Below are 19,741 nucleotides of genomic sequence, written 5' to 3' on the forward strand. Positions count from 1 at the left end.
TTGGCCTGACGCTCTTGCTCCTCCCTGGCCGCGGCTCCGGCCCTGCCTATGTCTACGGCTCGGCCCCGTACAGTCAGTGCCAATGCGGTGGATGCGGGCGGTTATACTTCCTCCGGTGGCGGGAGGCTCACCCCTGCTGGGGTTCGAGCGGAAAGCAGCTCTCCATCAGGAGTGGAGTGCGGGCAGAGTCTTCGGGCAGGACCATGCCTCACAGAGCTTCCTGGTGCGGAGCCCATTCCACATCCACTGACAGCCCTCGCCTCCCTCGCTGCCTCCGTGAGCCCAGGATTCTGCAGAAGAAAACAATGGCTCTTCCACTGAAGCCCAGAGCAGTTAAAACACATTTAAACTAACTGCTCCCAAACAAGACACATTACACTCCCCCAGGGTCTTGTAGCAGCGACATCAACAACTGTAAACGGAATGAAACACCTACCGGCTGTTCTCTGCTTCCACTCGTCTCCCCTCAGTGGGGAGTCCTCCCTGCAAGAACAGACCGCTGCCCCACCCCCTGGGAGCACTGCTCGGCAACAGCCTGGCTAGAGGCTCGGCTTGGTCTGGATGGAGGTGTGAACTCCACCGGGCAGTGGATGGTGTGACCACCTGGGAGGGCTGGGAGGTCCAGCAGCAAGCGAGGAACAGAGCCAGTGACTCTGTGTGTGTGTGGGCAGTCAGACAGACATGAGAGAGGAAGGACGATGGGCCAGGGCTGAGGTGGCCAGGTGGGAAGCCTCAGGTGCCCAGCAGAGGACACCTGCAGGGTGGGACCTCACCCATGCGTGGCCTGTCCACCCTAGCACCTCACTCACTGGGCCTGTGTTGGACCTGAGCTTTCCTCCCTGGAGATAGTATCTGGGCCTCAGTTGTACAATATTTCAGCTCCAGGCCCAGAGAAGCAGTAAAACCAGGCCAGCAGCACTCTGCTGCCCTCAGGATCGCTTGCACTGGGTAATGTGGATAACGGCCCCTGCCCCATGCCGCCAACCAATCTGTGGCCACCTAGACCCTGGAAGGACACCCTGGGAAGCTGCTGAATATCCGATTGAGATCTTCCCCTGGGACGGCCTTAGGAAGGGGACCCCGTGCCTCCCTCCTGGAGCCTCTCCCTTTCTCCCCTGCCCCCCGCACGTTACCATCAGCCTCCTCACTCCCAAGCTCCACGGCCCTTCCTTTGCTTCTGGAACTTGTTTCCTGAGCACATTTCTCCTAGGAATTGCTTCTTCCACCTCTGTGAGTTTCCAAATAAACGTGCTCTTCATTCTTTCCTAGCCAGAGCCCAAGTACCGAGGTGGCTGAACCCAGGTCCAGTGGGACCCTCCGGTCAGACCCCTGGCACCATCCTGTGCCCAGCAGACAGTCAGGACCGGCTGCCGGTGCCGCGGGGGCTGGGCGTCCTGCCAGGAGCGTGCTGGGAGGAGCTCTGCCCTGGGCGCTGGGTGAATGGGGAGCTCTGGCTCACTCTCATCTTTAGAACAAAGAGGCCTCGCTGTCTAGAAGTGGACAGGCGTATTCAGGAGACCAGACTCACGCATAAGGCGGAAACAGAACAAGACCCTCTGTTAGGTCGGGTGGGGGGTGGATGGTGCAACCACTTTTCAAAACATACCTTCAGAAGTATTCCTGTAATCTCGGAGTGGTAGGAAAATGGGTGAAAATTATTTTTCTTATCACACATTTTTGTATTTCCTAAAATCTCTATGTGAGTTCCACGTAATCAGAAAAAGTTAAAAAAATCTAAAGATAAAACACTCCCACACAAAATCAGGCTTGCTGGCTGTCAGCATTCCAGTGTTGGAATCCCCTGAGGTCTATCAGAGCCCTGGAGCCAGGCAGGGCCCCTGGCCTGGGTCAGACCACCAGCCAGCAGTCCGTCTATCTGTAGCTCCACCATCCCAGTGCCTGGAGGCCCGGACCTGCCTTGGGATTCTGTGTCAGTTTCTGGCTTGGAGGTGGCAAGGGATTTCCCGTGTGTCATTCGTGGCTGGAGCTTGGCTGGTGCCAGTCGGTGTGGCGGGCGCAGCACTGTCTCACACGCTGGGCCTCTCACGGGTCCTGTCTCTGGTGCGGGCCCAACTTTGCTCTTTTGGAAAGGGGTTTGTTTATTTTCAGCTCTGCATTTTCACCTGCATTTTATAACCAACGTAGCAGTTTTCACAAACACACCTGCTCTGGTTTTGTTAGAACTGTACTGAATCTTTGGTTTCACTTGGAGATAATGGTCACATTTAACATCAGGTCTTTCAATAATAGATCTCACTCCGGGCACTGTGCATGACAGGTCCCCGAGAACCAACTTTATGTTGCTTGCTTATTTTTGGAGTTTCTCAGTCAATTTCAGTTGTATAAATTTGACCCTCAAATCTATGCAAAGGGCGGCTTCTAATTATGAGTTCCCAGGGAAATCTATCTATTATCTATCTCTATCTTTCTATCTATCTATCTATCTATCTATCTATCTATCTATCATCATCATTGTCTATCATCATGATGTATTTTTTTGTTCATCTTAAGTCTAAGCTAAGATTTAAAAAAAATATATATATTTTATTGACTTTTTACAGAGAGGAAGGGAGAGAGATAGAGAGTTAGAAACATCGATGAGAGAGAGAGTCATTGATCAGCTGCCTTTTGCTGGGGATGTGCTTGCAACCAAAGTACATGCCCTTGACCGGAATCAAACCCGGGACCCTTTAGTCCCCAGGCCAACGCTCTATCCACTGAGCCAAACCGGTTTCGGCTAAGATTTTTAATCATTAACCTAATTGATAAGAATTTCTTCCTGGCTCCTACCTTGTCTTTTTCAGCTCTCTGCCCCAGGCAGACACTAGGTTTGATAGCTCCCCCCTCCTCTGCTCCGTCCTCCTGACCGAGCTGCCACAGCAGCCGCTCATGCCCCTCCTGGCCGCTGGGCATCGTTCCAATCCTCCTTAGAGGTTCCGTCAGGATGTAAAACCGTGCTTATTGTATTCCTCTAACGGCTACCCTGTTTCCCCGAAAATAAGACCGTGTCTTATATTAATTTTTGCTCCCAAAGATGTGCTAGGTCTTATTTTCAGGGGATGTCTTATTTTTCCATGAAGAAGAATACGGTACACATTTATTGTTAAATGAAAATAAAGGAAATTTATTACCTGTATAGGGTACGGTAGTACGGTAGTTGTCAACACAAACCAGACAAACTGTGAATCCTACAGTATCAAGAATTTACTCATTTATTCAATGACCATCATGTCATCATCTTCTGGAACATCATCATAACACTCCAATTCCTGAATTTCCTGGTGAATTTCTTGTGACTCCATTTCTTTCAGAATCAGTGAACCAAATCTCTCATGTTTAGCCTGGGGGGGGCTTATTTTCGGGGGATGCCTTATATTTCACTCAGAAGGAAACCTGTAGGTAGGTCTTATTTTCGGAGGATGTTTTATTTTCGGGGAAACACAGTAGTAGCATTTCTTGGTGTTTTATGTTAGGAGGTAGTGTTCTTTGGTCAGTTTTCCGATCAGAAATTCGGAAAGGGTGCTGTTGCTCTCAAGTTGTCACAGTATAAACTTCCTCAATTTGGAATATTCTTTTCCATCTTCTCTGCCTCCCAGAACGTGGCCCTGGTTCTGACCTGGGGGCTGGGCGCCGGGCAGGGCTCAGCTGTTGCAGGTCTGAGCCAGGAGGTGTGGAGAGCCTCCTCTTGGGCCAGGCGGGGTTCTGTCCCACAGGGCTTTTCATTAGAGGTGGCCCTCCACGGCCAAGCTAGCCGCGGCGTCACCGTCTCCTCGTCATTGCCTTCCGCCAGAAATGGCTGTGCTTCCAGGTGAAGCGGTAGACATGCAAACACCGTGTGTGAATTACTTTAGCTAATAGGAGGAAGGACCTCCTCTGGGCCCTCGTTCTGCCTGGCCTTCATCAGGCCTGGCGCCAGGTGCCAAGGTTAACACTCTGGGGCCTTTTCCTTCGTTCCATGGTCTCCTCCCAGGGATTCGGCCTTACTAAGGAGCTTTATACTCTTCATCCTAGTGCTTTGTAATGAAGGAGAGAGGGTCAATTATACAAAAAAAGCGACTGCCATAAACTGCTTTGAACCAACTTCTCACTGAGAATCTTCAAGGGCCACATGCTACTCAGCTGTCACCTCGGGGACGGCTGTGTTTCCTCAGTTCTTCCACAGGCTCCTGGGGGAGCAGGAGCAGCCAGCATCCATCCTCGGTCCTTGCTGGCTTGTTCCCAGCACTCCAGGTGCTCGGCTGAACACCTGCATGTTCTCCAGAGGCTCTGGGCACAGGCCCATCGCACACACAGGCCTGGCCCCCAGCACAGGCCTGGCCCCCAGCACAGGCCTGGCCCCCAGCACAGGCCCGGCCCCCAGCACAGGCCCCAGCACAGGCCCCAGCACAGGCCCAGGCACCCAGCACAGGCCCCAGCACAGGCCCAGGCCCCCAGCACAGGCCCAGGCCCCCAGCATAGGCCCGGCCCCCAGCACAGGCCCAGGCCCCCAGCACAGGCCCAGGCCCCCAGCACAGGCCCAGGCCCCCAGCACAGGCCCCAGCACAGGCCCCCAGCACAGGCCCCAGCACAGGCCCAGGCCCCCAGCACAGGCCCCAGCACAGGCCCAGGCCCCCAGCACAGGCCCCAGCACAGGCCCCAGCACAGGCCCCAGCACAGGCCCAGGCCCCCAGCACAGGCCCCAGCACAGGCCCCCAGCACAGGCCCCAGCACAGGCCCAGGCCCCCAGCACAGGCCCCAGCACAGGCCCAGGCCCCCAGCACAGGCCCCAGCACAGGCCCCAGCACAGGCCCCAGCACAGGCCCAGGCCCCCAGCACAGGCCCCAGCACAGGCCCAGGCCCCCAGCATAGGCCCAGCCCCCTCTGCACAGGAGGCAGCCTGCAAACATGCTATAGTGGGGGGGGGGGGAGAGGAGGGGGAATTGCAGCCCAGTATCTCTCAGTGCCATCCGAGAAGCATACATGTCACAGGGCCCTGTGCCCCTGTGGGGGAGGTCTCCGGGTTCCAGCAGGAGCCCCTGGTGTCTGCAGTGTGGATGCGCAGGGGGAGGCCCTCCCCTCCATCAGGGAGGGCTCATGCCTTGGCCGCAGGCTCCGGGCTGCAGGCTGTGAGGCAATTGGTGCTGGTGCTCACGCCTGCGGTGCATCCTCCAGACAGAGCTAGCTTCCCCCTCCCCTTCCCCGACCTCACCGGGCAGCCGGGGTCTGTTGCACAGACCGCCTTCCTCTGGAGTGCTAGCCGTAGAGGAGGTGGGGTGTGCATGTGCACGTGTGTGTGTACGTGTGTGTGTGTGTGACAGTGGCATGACTGCACAGACTGCCTTCCTCTGGAGTGCTAGCCGTAGAGGAGGTGGGGTGTGCATGTGCACGTGTGTGTACGTGTGTGTGTGTGTGTGTATGTGTGTGTGTGTGTGTGTGTGTGTGTGTGTGACAGTGGCATGACTGCACAGACTGCCTTCCTCTGGAGTGCTAGCCGAGAAGGAGGTGGGGTGTGCATGTGCACGTGTGTGTGTATGTGTGTGTGTGTATGTGTGTGTGTGTGTGTGTGTGTGTGTGTGACAGTGGCATGACTGCACAGACTGCCTTCCTCTGGAGTGCTAGCCGTAGAGGAGGTGGGGTGTGCGTGTGCACGTGTGTGTGTATGTGTGTGTGTGTGTGTGTGTGTGTGTGTGTGACAGGGCATGACTGCACAGACTGCCTTCCTCTGGAGTGCTAGCCGTAGAGGAGGTGGGGTGTGCATGTGCACGTGTGTGAGTGTGTGTGTGTGAATGTGTGTGTGTGTGTGTGTGTGTGTGTGTGTGTGTGTGTGTGTGTGTGACAGTGGCATGACTGCACAGACTGCTTTCCTTTGGAGTGCCAGCAGTAGAGAAGGTGGGGTATGTGTGCGTGTAGGTGTGTGTGTGTGTAAATTGTGTCTCATACCGTACATAAAACTGCTGGCAGAGCCAGTTCGGCCACTGGCCATGGGTGGCCAAGCACGCTCCAGCACTGTAAAAACGTCTGCCTGCCTTGCTGTCACAGCGGACCTCAGAGGCCCTCCGTGTGAGTCTCAGGACGAGGGTGCCTGGCCCAGGGCCCTAAGCTGAAGGGAGGCCCCGAGTCCTGCACCGCTCAGACAGCGGCTCACGCGGCATCTCCTCCAGCTGGGCCCAGAGCCCTGCCATGGTACGGATGCAGCAGCGGCTGATTGGTTTGGCTTGTATTTAGAGAAAACCACGTGCGATCGTTAAGAAAACAGACGCTGGAGCAAGGCTGCTGGTCCACCCCCTACTCGTTACACTTGCATGACCCTGAGCAGTCTCATTGCGCTGTGCCTCCGTTTCCTCATCTGTTACATGAGAGTTCCAATCTCACAAGATCGTTGTGAGAATTAATGGATTGTCCCTGTAAAGCACGCAGACCAGGGAGTCAGACTGGCTGTGGTTAATCACGAGCTGTGGTGCCGATCCTCACAGGAAAGAATCTGTCCCAGGGAGGAGAGTTTCAGGCATAAAAACGCCCAGTGAGGAGATTGCGGGGATAGGGAGAGGTTTGGCCCTGGTGACACCACCCCATAAACAGGTCTCGGTGTCAGCCACACTGGCCAGGCGTCCAGGTCTTGCCCTCCCAGGACCTCTGGGAGGGGCGCCTCTGGGAGCGGCGTGGTGTGTGTGTGTGTGTGTGTGTGTGTGTGTGTGTGTGTGTAAAACTGCCTGCCGGGGCTGGAGCCGCCTTGCCCAGCTGTGCCTCCGTTCCACTCACCCTGCAATAGCAGAGAGGAACGTTTCTCTAGGTTTTCCGCCTGACTCTAGTGAGATATTATATTAACATTTGAGGAATTATTCAGCCCAATTTAAAACACGCCCGATGTCCATGGATGTCCCCCAGAGGCGCCTGTGTCAGGGCTCTTCCGGGCAAGGCAATCACACAGAACCCTGCTTCCCATTTGTGGCTCTGAATAGGGTGGTGCCCTCTGCGCTCCAGGTGCTGCAAGCAAGCTCACAGGAGGCAGGGGATCCGTATTCTGCTTCTTGGATTCAGGATCTGGAAGCTGTGTCTGAGGAGGGCATGGAGCTGAAACTTGGAGCCCAAACTTGAGATAAATTCCACCATGTCCCCAAAGTGCCCTTTGCTTTTAGTTCACGATTGAAGTAAACAGACCCATATCCTGAGGGGCAGAAGCCTGAGCAACCGTGTAAGTGAGCCTGGATGCAGACCCACCCCACACCACCCAGTTGAGCCTCGATCAAACTGCACCTTGGATTGGCAAGGAAGATCCCCCAAATACCTCCCTCCGTCAGGCGGACAGTGAGAGGAGGACTGGAATGTGTCCTGAGAAAAGGTGGACGCAAAAGCTCTTCAGGAGAGCCGAGACACGCTCTTCTGATGGGCGGGCAGAGGGAGTATCAGGGTCTTTGCACAGCACCGTGCTGGGCTTCTGCTGGCAGGAGACATGGCAGCGGAAATGGTTTCTTCTGAGTTCACTTACGGTGAGAGGATTCTGGAATGGCAGAGGCCAAAGAACCACTTTTAAGAGAATGAAAACGGTTACCAAATGATAGATAGCATGTAGCAAGAGCAGTAATTAGAAAGTGTGGCCGTATTGGGGGCTAGTAATTTTAGGCACTCCAGAATCACAGTGGACAGTCATCTCGCAAAGCATCAACTCTACCTGTAAGCAAACGGTAAAAATTCCCAGAAATCATGGCCCTCCCACTCCCCAGGCAACTGCTGGCCCGAGCCTGGCGGATCAGAGGGAAGCCGGGCTTCCCCAGGGTCCGGCACTGCACCCACCACGGGCACCATGGCCTGTCGCCGGGCCTGTGGCCGAGGTCTGTGTCTGGTTAGGAAGGAGCTGTGCACTGGGGAAAACTCGGTCCCACTGAGGGTTCTTATTTATACTAGTTCCAAGATAAGGCTAATTTCTGTGCAATCAGGAAGTCAATATTGTTTATTTGTTTTGCTGGGACTTTAAGAGGGTCAGGTTTATAGATTTTGCCCCAAGTTTGCTTTGTGTCATCTGAGATTTGTCTTGTTTTTGAGGTAGGTCTGTAATGCTATGAAATTTCCTCCTTGGACTGCTTTCACTGTGTTCATGGATTTTGGTTATCCTGTTCTGAATTTTATTTGTTTCAGGTAACTTTTGATTTCTCCCTTGATCTCATTGTTAACCCAGTCATTGTATAGAAACAATGTTATTTGCCTCCATGTGTTCGTGTGTTTTTCATGTTTTTTTCTTGTAACTGATTTCTAGTTTCAGACCATGGTGCTCAGAGAAGATACTTGATATGATTTCAGTTTTCTGAAATTAATTGAGACTTGTTTTGTGCCCTAATATGTGTTCTATCCTAGAAAATGTTTCATGTGCACTTGACAAGAATGTATACTCTGCTGCTTGGGGGTGAAATGCAGTGAAGATATCAATTAAATCAATCAGATCGAGTGTGTCATTTAAAGCTGCTGTTTCCTTGTTGACTTTCTGTCTGGGAGATGTATCCAGGGATGTCAATGGGTGTTAAAGTCCCCACTGTGACTGTATTCATGTTGATCTCTCCCTTTATGTCCATCAAGATTGGCTTTACATATTTAGGTGCTCCTATGTTGGGTGCATAAATGTTTACAAGAGTTATATCCTCCTGCTGGATTGCCCCTTTTATGAATATGTAGTGTCCTTTATCTCTTATTTAGCCTTTATCTTAAAATCTATTTTGTCTAACGTAAGTATTGCTTTTTCCCCCCTCTCAATTTGCATGAAATATCATTTTTCATCCCTTTACTTCTAGTTTGTGTGTATTTTTTGTTTTGAAGTGCATCTCTTGTAGATAGCATGTATATGGATCTTGTTTTATTATCCATTCAGCTTCCATATACCTGTTTAAAAAACATATATATTTTATTGATTTTGTACAGAGAGGAAGGGAGAGAGATAGAGAGCTAGAAACATCGATGAGAGAGAGTCATCGATCAGCTGCCTCTTGCACACCCCCCACTGGGGATATGTCCTCAAACAAGGTACATGCCCTTGACCGGAATCGAACCCAGGTCCCTTCAGTCCCCAAGCCGACGCTCTATCCACTGAGCCAAACCGGTCTAGGCTCATATACCTTTTGATTGGAGCATTTAAACCACTTATAATTAAAGCAATCACTGATAGGTATGATTTATTGCTATTTTATTTTTTATAACTATGTTCATCTTTTTCCCCCCTTTCTTTTTAATAGATTTAAAAAATTTTTTAGAGAGGAAAGGAGAGGGATAGAGAGTTCAATACATCGATGAGAGAGAAACATCAATCAGCTGCCTCCTGCATGCCCCCACTGGGGATTGAGCCTACAACCAAGGTACATGCCTTCGACCAGAATCAAACCCAGGACCTTTCAGTCCGTGGCCCAATGCTCTAGTCACTGGTCAGAGCCAAACTGGTCAGAGCCCCCCTTTCTTTTAAAAGAAGATCCTTTAACAATTCTTGTTATACTGATTTGGTGATAACTTCTTTAAAAGCTTTTTCTTGTCTGGGAAGATCTTAATTTATCCATAAATTTTATAGTTTAAATTTTATTTGTTTATTGTTTGATTATAGAGAGGGGAAGGCAGAAAAAGAGATAAGCATTGCTTTTTTTGTTTCATTTATTTATTTATGCATCAATTAATTGATTATTGTATGTACCCTGCCTGGGATTGAACCCACAACCTTGGTGTATCAGAATGATGCTCTAACCAACTCAGCTACCTGGCCAGGGCCATCTCTTTCCATTTTAGTCTTGGTTGTAGATCCTTGCTTTTCATCACTTTGAACATTTCATGCAAACCTCTTCTGGCTGAAGAGATTTCTGTTATGAAGTCAACTTGTAGTCTAATTGGAGCTCCCTTGTAGGTAATGAACTGTCTTTCTCTTGTGACTTTTAAAATTATTTCTTTGTCTTTAAGCTTTGCCATTTTAATTATGATTTGTCTTGGTGTGGATATTTAAGTGTTCATCTTGCTTGAGACTTTCTGTTCTTCCTGGATTTGTGTGTCCTTGCAAACATTTTATACTTTAACCAAATGTCTGTAACGCATTTTCCTGTGTCTCATCTCATTTGATCCTCACACAAGTCTTGGAGTAGGTAGATAGAAGACTCAGTAGAATTCTATTTTCTTTTCATTAGCTGGAAAACGGAGATTTAGAAAGCTTAGAAACTTCACCTGACTGAAAAGAAGTAAGAAATGGTGGACCTTGAAAATGATTTCAGGTTTTCTCACTGCACAGAATATAGTCAAACACGACTGTAGTTAAATATTTTACCCTATGTTCTCCTTGCTTGATCTACAATAATAATCTGCTTTGTGTTGATATTTACTGCTGTGTTGCTAAAAATTACCTGAAAGAGAAGTTGGGGTGCTTCACTGGGCTGGAAAACGTTTAGCTAAATCAGGAAGCAGGTCTAATTAAGCAAGTTTATTCTATATATACCAGAGGCCTGGTGCATGAAGTTATGCACCAGTGGGGTTCCTTGGTCCTGCCTGCAGGGATCTGGCCGAAACTGGCTCTTTGATATCCCCTGAAGGGTCCCAGATTGCAGAGGGCATGGACCAGGCCAAGGGGCCCCACTGGTGCACAATTGGGCTCAGGGAGGGACCACAGGAAGGCTCCCGAGTGTGTCCAGCCCATCTCACCCAGTCCAGATCAGCTGAATCCCAGCATTAAGCTAACCTACCGGTCAGAGCATCTGCCTCCTGGTAGTCAGTGTGCATCATAGTGACTGGCTGAATGGTCAGACACTTAGCATATCAGGCTTTTATTATCTATATTAGAGGCCTGGTGCACAAAATCCATGCACTGGGGGTAGGGAGGGCTCCTCAGCCTGGCCTGTGTCCTCTCTCAGTCTGGAACCCCTCGTTTCTTACTGCCCACCTGCTTGCTGCGCCCTAATGCTCAGCTCGCTGCTCCTTAGTGCTGCTGCAGAGACTCCCATCACCGCCGCTGCACTCGCCAGTTGTGAGCCCGGCTTCTGGTTGAGTGGTGCTCCCCGTGTGGGAGTGCACTGACCACCAGGGGGCAACTCCTATGTTGAGCGTCTGCTCCCTGGTTGTCAGTTCATAGTGACCAGTCATTCCACTGTTCGGTTGATTTGCATATTAGGGTTTTATTATATAGGATAGGATATTGAATGTGAACTGTAAATGAAAAAAATAAAATTTAAAAAAGAACCAAATAAAATTTTAGATCTGAGGATATTTTTAAAATTGGTTTTTAGAGAGAGAAACATCCATGTAACAGAGAAATACCAGCAGGCTGCCTCTGCACCTGCTGATCCAGAGGGACCTAACCTAAACCTAAGCGTGTGCCCTAACCTAGAATCCAGTAGGAAATCCTTTGGTTACAAGTTGAGACTCCAACCAATTGAGCCACCTGGCCAGGGAAGATCTGAAAATTTTTTTGATTGTACCTCCAGGCCCTGGTCAGTGTGGATCAGTAATTAGAGTATCCTTCCATGTGCCTAAGGGTCATGGGTTCAATTCCAGGTGAGGGCACATTCACAGGTTGTGGGTTCTATCCCTGCCAGATTGCTTGGGCAGCTGATCAATGTTTCTCTCTCTTACCTTCTCCCTTCCTCTCTCTCTAGAATCAATGAAAATAAAATCCTTAGAGGAGGACTTAAAAAGAAAAAAAAATGCTGGTTTGGTTCAGTGGCTAGTGCTTTTGCAGGCGGACTGAAGGGTACTGGGTTGGATTCCGATCAAGGGCATGAACCTGGGTTGCAGGCTAAATCCAGGGCCCTGGTTGGGGATTCAGCAAGAGGCAACCAATTGATATCTCTCATATTATTTTCTGTCTTTCTCCCCCACTTCCACTCTCTCTAATAAAAAATAAAAAAAATCAATAGAAAAATGTTCTCAGGTGAGGATTGACCAAAATGAACACCGACTCCCAGGGAGAACAGGGTCCCAGGGAAAGCACCTTGCTCCCTCCCTTCGGGGATCCTGGTCGGGAGCGGAGCCCCGGTCCTGTGCAGGGTGTGGAGGGGAGAGCTGCCCAGGGAGGCCCCCTACCTGGGTGCCGAGAAAACAGAATCCTGTCATCTTCCGTGTAGACAGGGACAGATGAAAGCCCCAGCAGCCTTCCCGGGCAACTTTAAATGAAGTTTATTGTGTAATCAGTATTGTGTCATCATTGTGATTTATTGTGTCATCACAATGATGACACAATAACCTGCACTGAGTTATCTGCTGGGATGTCTGTGCTTTAGGGCATGTGAATGCATTTTATTTTATTTGACACAGCCTCACATCCCCTGGTCTCGAGCGGCATGCAGCCACACCCACCCGCTCCTGCCAGTCGTTACCTGTGAGGGCATCCTGGATAATTTGCACATTCCTCTATTATTATATAGGATTATTATATAGGATATATAAAAGCCTAAGCGAATGTTATGACAGAATGACCAGTTGCTATAATGTGCACTGACCACCAGGGGGGCAGATGACCACCAGGAGCTGCCTCCTGGTGGTCAGTGTGCTCTCACAGCAGGAGCACTGCTCAGCCAGAAGTCAGGCTCACGGTTGACAAGTGCAGCAGCAGTGTAAGGAGCCTCTCCTGACTCTGTGGCAGTGCTAAGGAGCTGCGAGCCAAGCGGTAAGGAGTGAGCAGGCGAGTGGTTAGGAGTGAGCAGGTGGGTGGTTAGGAGTGAGCAGATGGGTGGTTTTTATATATATAGAAAATAAAAGCCTGATATGCTAAGTGTCTGATCATTCAACCAGTCACTATGACCCACACCGACCTTGAGAGGGAAGACACTCTGACTGGGAGGTTAGCTTGCTGTTGGGGTCTGGCTGATTGGAACTGGGTGAGACTGGCCAGACACACTTGGGAGCCTTCCTGTGGCCCCTCCCTAGGGGGGTTCCTTGTCCTGGCAGGCGGTTAGGAGTGAGGCATCCTGGGTTGCAAGAGGGTTGTTCAGCTGCTGGTTTAGGCTTGATTGAACATCCCCCCAGGGGTCCTGGATTGCAAGAGGGTTCAGGCCAGGCTGAGGGACCCCACCACCCCATGCATGAATTCTGTGCATCCAGCCTTTAGTATAGGATAAAAGGCTAAATTGATTCATGCATGCATTATACATTTAAAGCTCTCTCTAGTGCCAATGACATGTGTATGTTTTGATTTGTCATTGATTGTGAATTTGGTTGACACTTCTGTTATAGATAAAGGGCAAATAACAATATTAAAATATTTATTCTAATTAATTTACTTTCAATGTGCATGAATTTGTGCACCAGACCACTAGTATTACTCATAAAATGTGGGCTCTCTGTTGACTGGCCTTGTGAGTTCATCTTAGCAGGGAAATTTATTCTCAGGGTTCACATCAAATTAATCTTTTTCCTCAGGGTCCATGAATGGACTTTTCAGAAAGGAAATGAACACTAATTTTAGTCAATTTGTATTCAATTTCACTTTGTTCAATAACATCATTTATTCAGTAACCTTTAAACTTCATGTACTTCATACTTAATGGATCCAATTATACTCTTTATGGCATGCCTGTGAAAATGCCATTCACAGTTCACACCTTGGTTTGCCATGATCTCAGATGTTGTATTACTCCACAGGAGAGTGTGCCTTAAACGTCATAATTTTTACAATTAGTTGGTAGAATAAAGATGTACAGCATCTGTACCTTTGATGTACAGGTGACACCACAGTGCTGTGAAAATGATGATGGAATTATATTTATGGTGGAGGAACTGCCTTTGTGCTCTATTAAGTGACTAAAAACACAGTTCAGTCAATCAGCTCTTTATTTACCGCGTGTAGCCCAGTTTGATGGCATGTTAGAGGGTAAACATGTGATGGGAGAAAATAGACCCGTTTAAAAAGATGGGGAACACCAGGGCATGTGGATGAGTGGGGGTGTCTCACCGAGAAGCCAGAGTTTGAGTCAAGACTGAATGGGCGGAAGGAAAGAGCTGTGGGGCATCGCCTGGCACCAGCAGAGGTGAGGCCAGGCTGTGTGGGCAGAGGGACGGGGAGCCCGCAGACTGCTTCTGGGGCACTGGAGAGGCAGCATGAGGAAGGTTTCAGCCAAGACTCTGGATAAACAAATGGATTGTCTTACTGAGGCGGGAGTTTCCTACATTTTGTGTTTAAAACTAGTCAAAAAAAGTGAGCAGTAACATCTGTAACCCTTGCCTGTACTAGGGCTTTGGCAAAACCAGAGTCGTTACTGTGCATGGGTCCAGGGCTGCTCATTCTGCAGATGAGGAGCTTCCTTTCGTTGGAGGGAAAAAAGATCTGGGAACAGCTCCTCCAGGCTGCTGTGGTCACTGTGTCCCCAGTAACAGGCCCTCAGACTGGCGGCCTGTATTGCATGTCCTGTTAGTACATGGATTTGACTGTTTGCCACCATCCTCCTCAAGCGCAGACATTGTGTACAGCGATTTCTACCACAGCTGTCCCCTGGTTTGACCCCATATTAGGAAGGGGCATTGCAGCACCCCTGCCAGGGCGGCAACCACTGTGAGTGCTCGGCACACGGGAGGATGGGCGATGCTGCTGACAGCAGGAGTCACTCATATTACACACCTGGCACGATGGGCACAGCGAGCGCTGGCCTGCGAGTCACAGCCACTGGCTTTGCTGATAGCAGTCTGGGCGGATCGTGCTTCTGAGATGTTTAATAGTTTTCTTCTCTCCACTCGGTAAGTCCTTCTCCCATAACTTGACTTACTCTGTTAGAGGAGGGCAGTAATGATGTTTTCGCAAGATGGAGGCATCCATTCTGCATCTGATTCACAGGGACCAGCACGGGGGAAGAGCCTGCACCGGCAGATGCTGATGCTGCAGGAGCGAGGGCACGCAGGTGCGTAGATGGAGTGTAGTTTCTTTATGCTTCCCATGAATCTACTTTTCCTTTAAATTAACTTTCAAGTCCTATGAGGTTTAAATTGGTCTTACCTGATTGAGCCATTAGGTAATCTATTTAAATCTTTTAGGCAAAAAACGCAGTCTCTTTATTCCCACAGCTCTCCACCTCCTCTCCGAGTGGCCCCGGGAGCCTGGGTGAGGGAAGCGGCAGGTGCTGAGGTGGCTTCTCACAAGGATCCCTCTTGATGGGGGTGGGCAGCCCCTCTGACCATGGCCCCTTCGGCATCCAGCACCCACTCCCGTGGCCGGCTCCCACCGTGGTCTTTGGCTCCTCAGAGTGGCCTGGCCAGAGAGGTGGTTTCCCTTTCTTTTTCGTTTGGCTCTTTTCCTGTAGAAAATGTCACCGTCTGATGTTTCCTAGTCCTGGACAATAAAATAGCTGATTCCAAAAAACCTTAGCAATTTTTTCTCCTTTTCACGATGCCTGACTTTAAAGTCTATTGTCTTGTTAAAGGGGTCATGGCCTGAACAGCTGGCCTGGAAAATGGGAGGTTAACTGGAAAATGAGGAGATGGGGTTAAAATGCTTGGCTTAATACTGACAAAATGTTACCCTGTAGCTGTGTTTTGGAAATGAGCGAAAGCCTGGCTATCTAAATGGCCAAATGAGGGTGGATAACTACCCTATGTGATTGAGCGACATGCAAACATGGAAGGAGGCGCCAGATGGTTAATACTTGCTGTGGCCCGGGTGCCCACAGGTTAACGGAGTGGTGATCACTGAGGGCACCCCGGCCGGGAGCTGCAGTGTGCAGACTCGGTAACATTGGGAAAGAAGACGACAGAAGGCAGCAGAATCTGTGTACCTGACCTTCCCACAGCATCCAGGAGTGTTGCAGTGATTGTATCTGCTACATGAGGACCATCTGCTTCCTCATATCAGCATCATTTCACATCAAAAGACAGGGCCTCAGCCTTCAAATCTGAGAGAATGAGGCGCTAGACCTAGTATATTGGTTTCCATTCTCTCCAACATTGACCTGTGCACTGTAGCTTCCCTTCTCTATGTCCACTCAACTCCATTACCTTTATTTTTCTTTCCTCCCCCTCCCTCTCTCCTTCCCTCCAGCCTCCCATCCTTTACCCTCTCTCCTCCCTGGCTTTTTTCTTTCTCTTTCTCTGTCAGTCATTTATAAACTGTTCCTGCTCCAGCCTTTCTTCAGCATTCCTGTCTCAGGGGGTCAGCACTATGCAGGGCAGCATCTGACTTCCCTCTGTGCACTGTCCCATGTAATTAAAAAAACGATTTCCTGTATTTTAAAGTCATCTTCTCAGTGGGACAACATATGCTTCATGGGAAGGAAACCTGCTTTTCTGTGCCTGTTATGGGGCAAGAGATGACCACCAGAGACAGAGATAAAAATTTATGAGCCTTTACAGTGGGTAAAGCATTGGCCTGCAGACTGAAGGGTCCCAGGTTCGATTCCGGTCAAGGGCACATACCTTGGTTGCGGGCACATCCCCAGTGGGGGGTGGGAGTGTGCAAGAGGCAGCTGATCGATGATTCTGTCTCATCGATGTTTCTAACTCTCTATCCCTCTCTTTTCCTCTCTGTAAAAAAATCAATAAAATATTTAAAAAAATTTATGAGCCTTTAATAAGCTGGCCAATGACCGCGGAAAAGGCCAAACTGCAGTGCATACCTCAGGTGTTAGAACAAATTTATACTCAGAATCCACAAGAGGGAGTTAGGACAGTTACAATGACAACCCAAAGGTTACAAAAGCTATTTTAGCCATTTCCAAGAAACTCGGGGCACAGGTGCGACGCCAGGGCACGCTTGGCTGGAGTGTGAACCTCTAACTCTCTCTAAACTCCAGCTGACCCATTGTTCAGGGATCTACTCCACCTTCCTCTGTCCTAGGACATCCTACTCCAGGCAGCGGAGAAGCTGTACAATGTTTGCAGCTCAGAACAGTGCCCACTCTCTTGCATTAGTGAATGTTACATGAATACTTTACGACTGATTGATAATGATGAGAACAAGAGTCATTTTTAAATATTATGGTCTGCACGGTGTGGAGTGCCCTGGTCATGTGCCCCCAAGTGTCCCGTGGTGCAATAAGGGAGCACAGTAAGGTGTGCTTAGCATCATCATTTTGAAATCAACCTGCTTCTACCTGCCAGTAGCCGGTTAGGGCAACCAGGAAGGCAGATAGGCAAACAGTTGGGAGCCAGCAGTCCTGTATATATATGTGAGAGGGATGTCCTACTGCCGGGGGGGGATCGGGCCTAAATGGGCAGTCAGACATCCTTCGAGGGGGTCTCAGATTGGAGAGGGTGCAGGCTGGGCCAAGGGACACCCCCTGCCCCCATGCATGAATTTCATGCACTGGGCCTCTAGTTGCTCAATAATACTAAAATTTATAAGGCAATTTGTCTCCACCATGTCACGAGCCCACCTCCTTCGGTGCCCAGGCCTCATTGTCCCTCTGACAGACAGAAAGGATCTCTTGGCTCTGAAAGAAAACTTCGTCCTCTTCAGAATGGAATTAACCAGAGGAGTCCCATCGACATCCATTTTCCCTAAAAGAATTCAGAGCCAGGATCCTTGAGTAATATATTTGGCAGTAAGACAGATGTGAACAGAGCAAGGATGATGGGCCAACTAGCACTACCAGATGTAAAAAGTCTTTCCACCTCTACATATAATATATAGGACAAGGGGCATAGCCAAAGGGTTCTCATCCAAAGTCTTGGCCCCTAGCAAAGGCTGGTAGCCTACTTATCCAAAAACTTGACCCCGTTGCATCTAGATAGTCTGCCTGCTTCCAGGAAGTAGCAGCCGCTACTATACTTGTCAAGGAAGCAGACAAAGCAGCCCGGGAGGCTGCCCTAAAACCAGTGGGGCCTCTACAGATTCTAGTGACTATTCCAGACCTTGACCTACCAGCTTACACGGAACCATACTAAGCTTACAGAGCTTTTAAGAGATAAGTACTCTATGCCAAATCTAGAAAAGCTGAAATCCATAACCAATCTTCACTCATGTCCTTATAGGCTTTACAATCTACCCAAAAAGCAGTCCAGAAGCACGCCTGAGACACTCTGCCTGTACAAACTTCTGATTCAGTTCATCCCTACCACCCTGGTGACTCTTTTGGGTAAAGAAATTTACACCCAAAGACTAACTCCTACCTGGAGAGGACCACACACCATCATCCTGACCACCCTACAGCAGTCAAAGTAGACAGGATCCCAACATGGCTTCATCACACCCAGCTTAAGGCAGCACAGGCAGAATAGAGAATCCAGGACTCTTCAGATGCTCTGAAATAAGACTCTCACACACATCTTGTTATTACTTCTCTTTATAGAACTTAATAAAAGAAATTTCAACGCTAAATAGGTTAACAATGTTAACAATGATCCACCAGAGTCAATGATTTGACTCATTTACTTAGAACCAATTGGGAACGAAGCATAGTAATCCCTCCTTTGGAAAACTGCTGATTGAAACTGCTCTTTGAACTACTCTGTTATTCTTAGACAGTTCCTTGTTCTACAGATCAACTCTGTTGTTTTTAAATAGTCTCTTATTCTGTAAATAGCTGTTTTAGTCTGAATAATAGAAAAAGATAAAAACTTAACTGTCTGACCTTGCAAGCTATCCATCTAACGTAATAGACTAATACTGATAACATTCCCATAGTCTCATGCTAAGTGTTTGTTCATTGTATATCCAAGGTCACAAACTACCTGCAAAAATAACTTACACAGAGCTCTTTGTAAAATCCACAAAGAGCTCAAAAGGATATAAATAAGGAAAACTTCCTCTATGTATTGCTCAGAATTTGATAGAGATATTCTGTTCTGAGCCCATGCTTAAGAAAGACTCCTAATTAATTGGCTTGTTAGGGCATCTTGTATCTAGCTGATTTATGATACAACGGTAGAAGACCAAAGAAACCCAAGTGATGCTTAGATAAAAGGAGTTTCACAGCTTTATTACTCCGGCAGCTCAGAGAAGTTGCCTCCAGAGTCTGAGGCAACCAATATGGTGGAAGCCCTTCTGTTAACCCTTTGGTTTCTTTGTCCCCCAAATATGGATGAGGCCTTCCGGACCTCTCATGGGCTTTGCAGAAAACCCTGTGGGTTGTGATGGGATCTTGAGATCACATCTAAGGGCCTGGCCTGGTATCAGTGCTGATAACCCGTTGGTGGTTGTGTGTTGTTCATGGTCTATGGCCTCCATAAAATGTGAGCATTTAGGTAACAGGTCTTGCAAGACCAGATTGTGGAGGAAAGGGGCAGTGACTTAATTATAGGTCATCAAGGATGTACATTAGGTTACTGCACAGACTCAGATTGCTAGCCCCCCACACATCAGGGTTACATTGGAATTAGCCTTTTAGCCTTATCACTAGTTCCACCAGCAACTTCATCACTTCTTCTATCTTGTACATGAGAACACAGGCCTTCAACAGCTTGCTAACTTTACTTATTATAATTAATCTATAAAATATTAATAGAGTATTCAGGGGTTCTGCAAATTTTATCACATGTAATTCTCAAAATAGTCTTAATGAGGTCAGGCATTGACATGGGAACTGGTGAGCACGAATTCTTCCTGGTGTGTGTCTCATGGAATCAAAGAATGAGGCCGAGGACCAGAGGAGCTCAATAAGGCAGGAGTTTACTGCGAATACACACAGGCTCCCCTCAGGGAGGGATTCAATGGGCTGCCCCGGAAGCATCCTGCTCTCCCCTTATATCTGCTAACGGCCCTCTTTGTCTATTTGCACAGCTCTCTGATTGGTTCCTGGCCCTTTTGCAACATTAATTTTGCACTTGAAGAAAAACATCCTTGTTTCAAAACACCCTGTTTTTCTGCAAAACATCTTGGGGTTTCAGCTAGCTC

This window comes from Pipistrellus kuhlii, unplaced genomic scaffold (genome assembly GCF_014108245.1).
Source record: "Pipistrellus kuhlii isolate mPipKuh1 unplaced genomic scaffold, mPipKuh1.p scaffold_m20_p_66, whole genome shotgun sequence".
Taxonomy (NCBI): Eukaryota; Metazoa; Chordata; class Mammalia; order Chiroptera; family Vespertilionidae; genus Pipistrellus; species Pipistrellus kuhlii.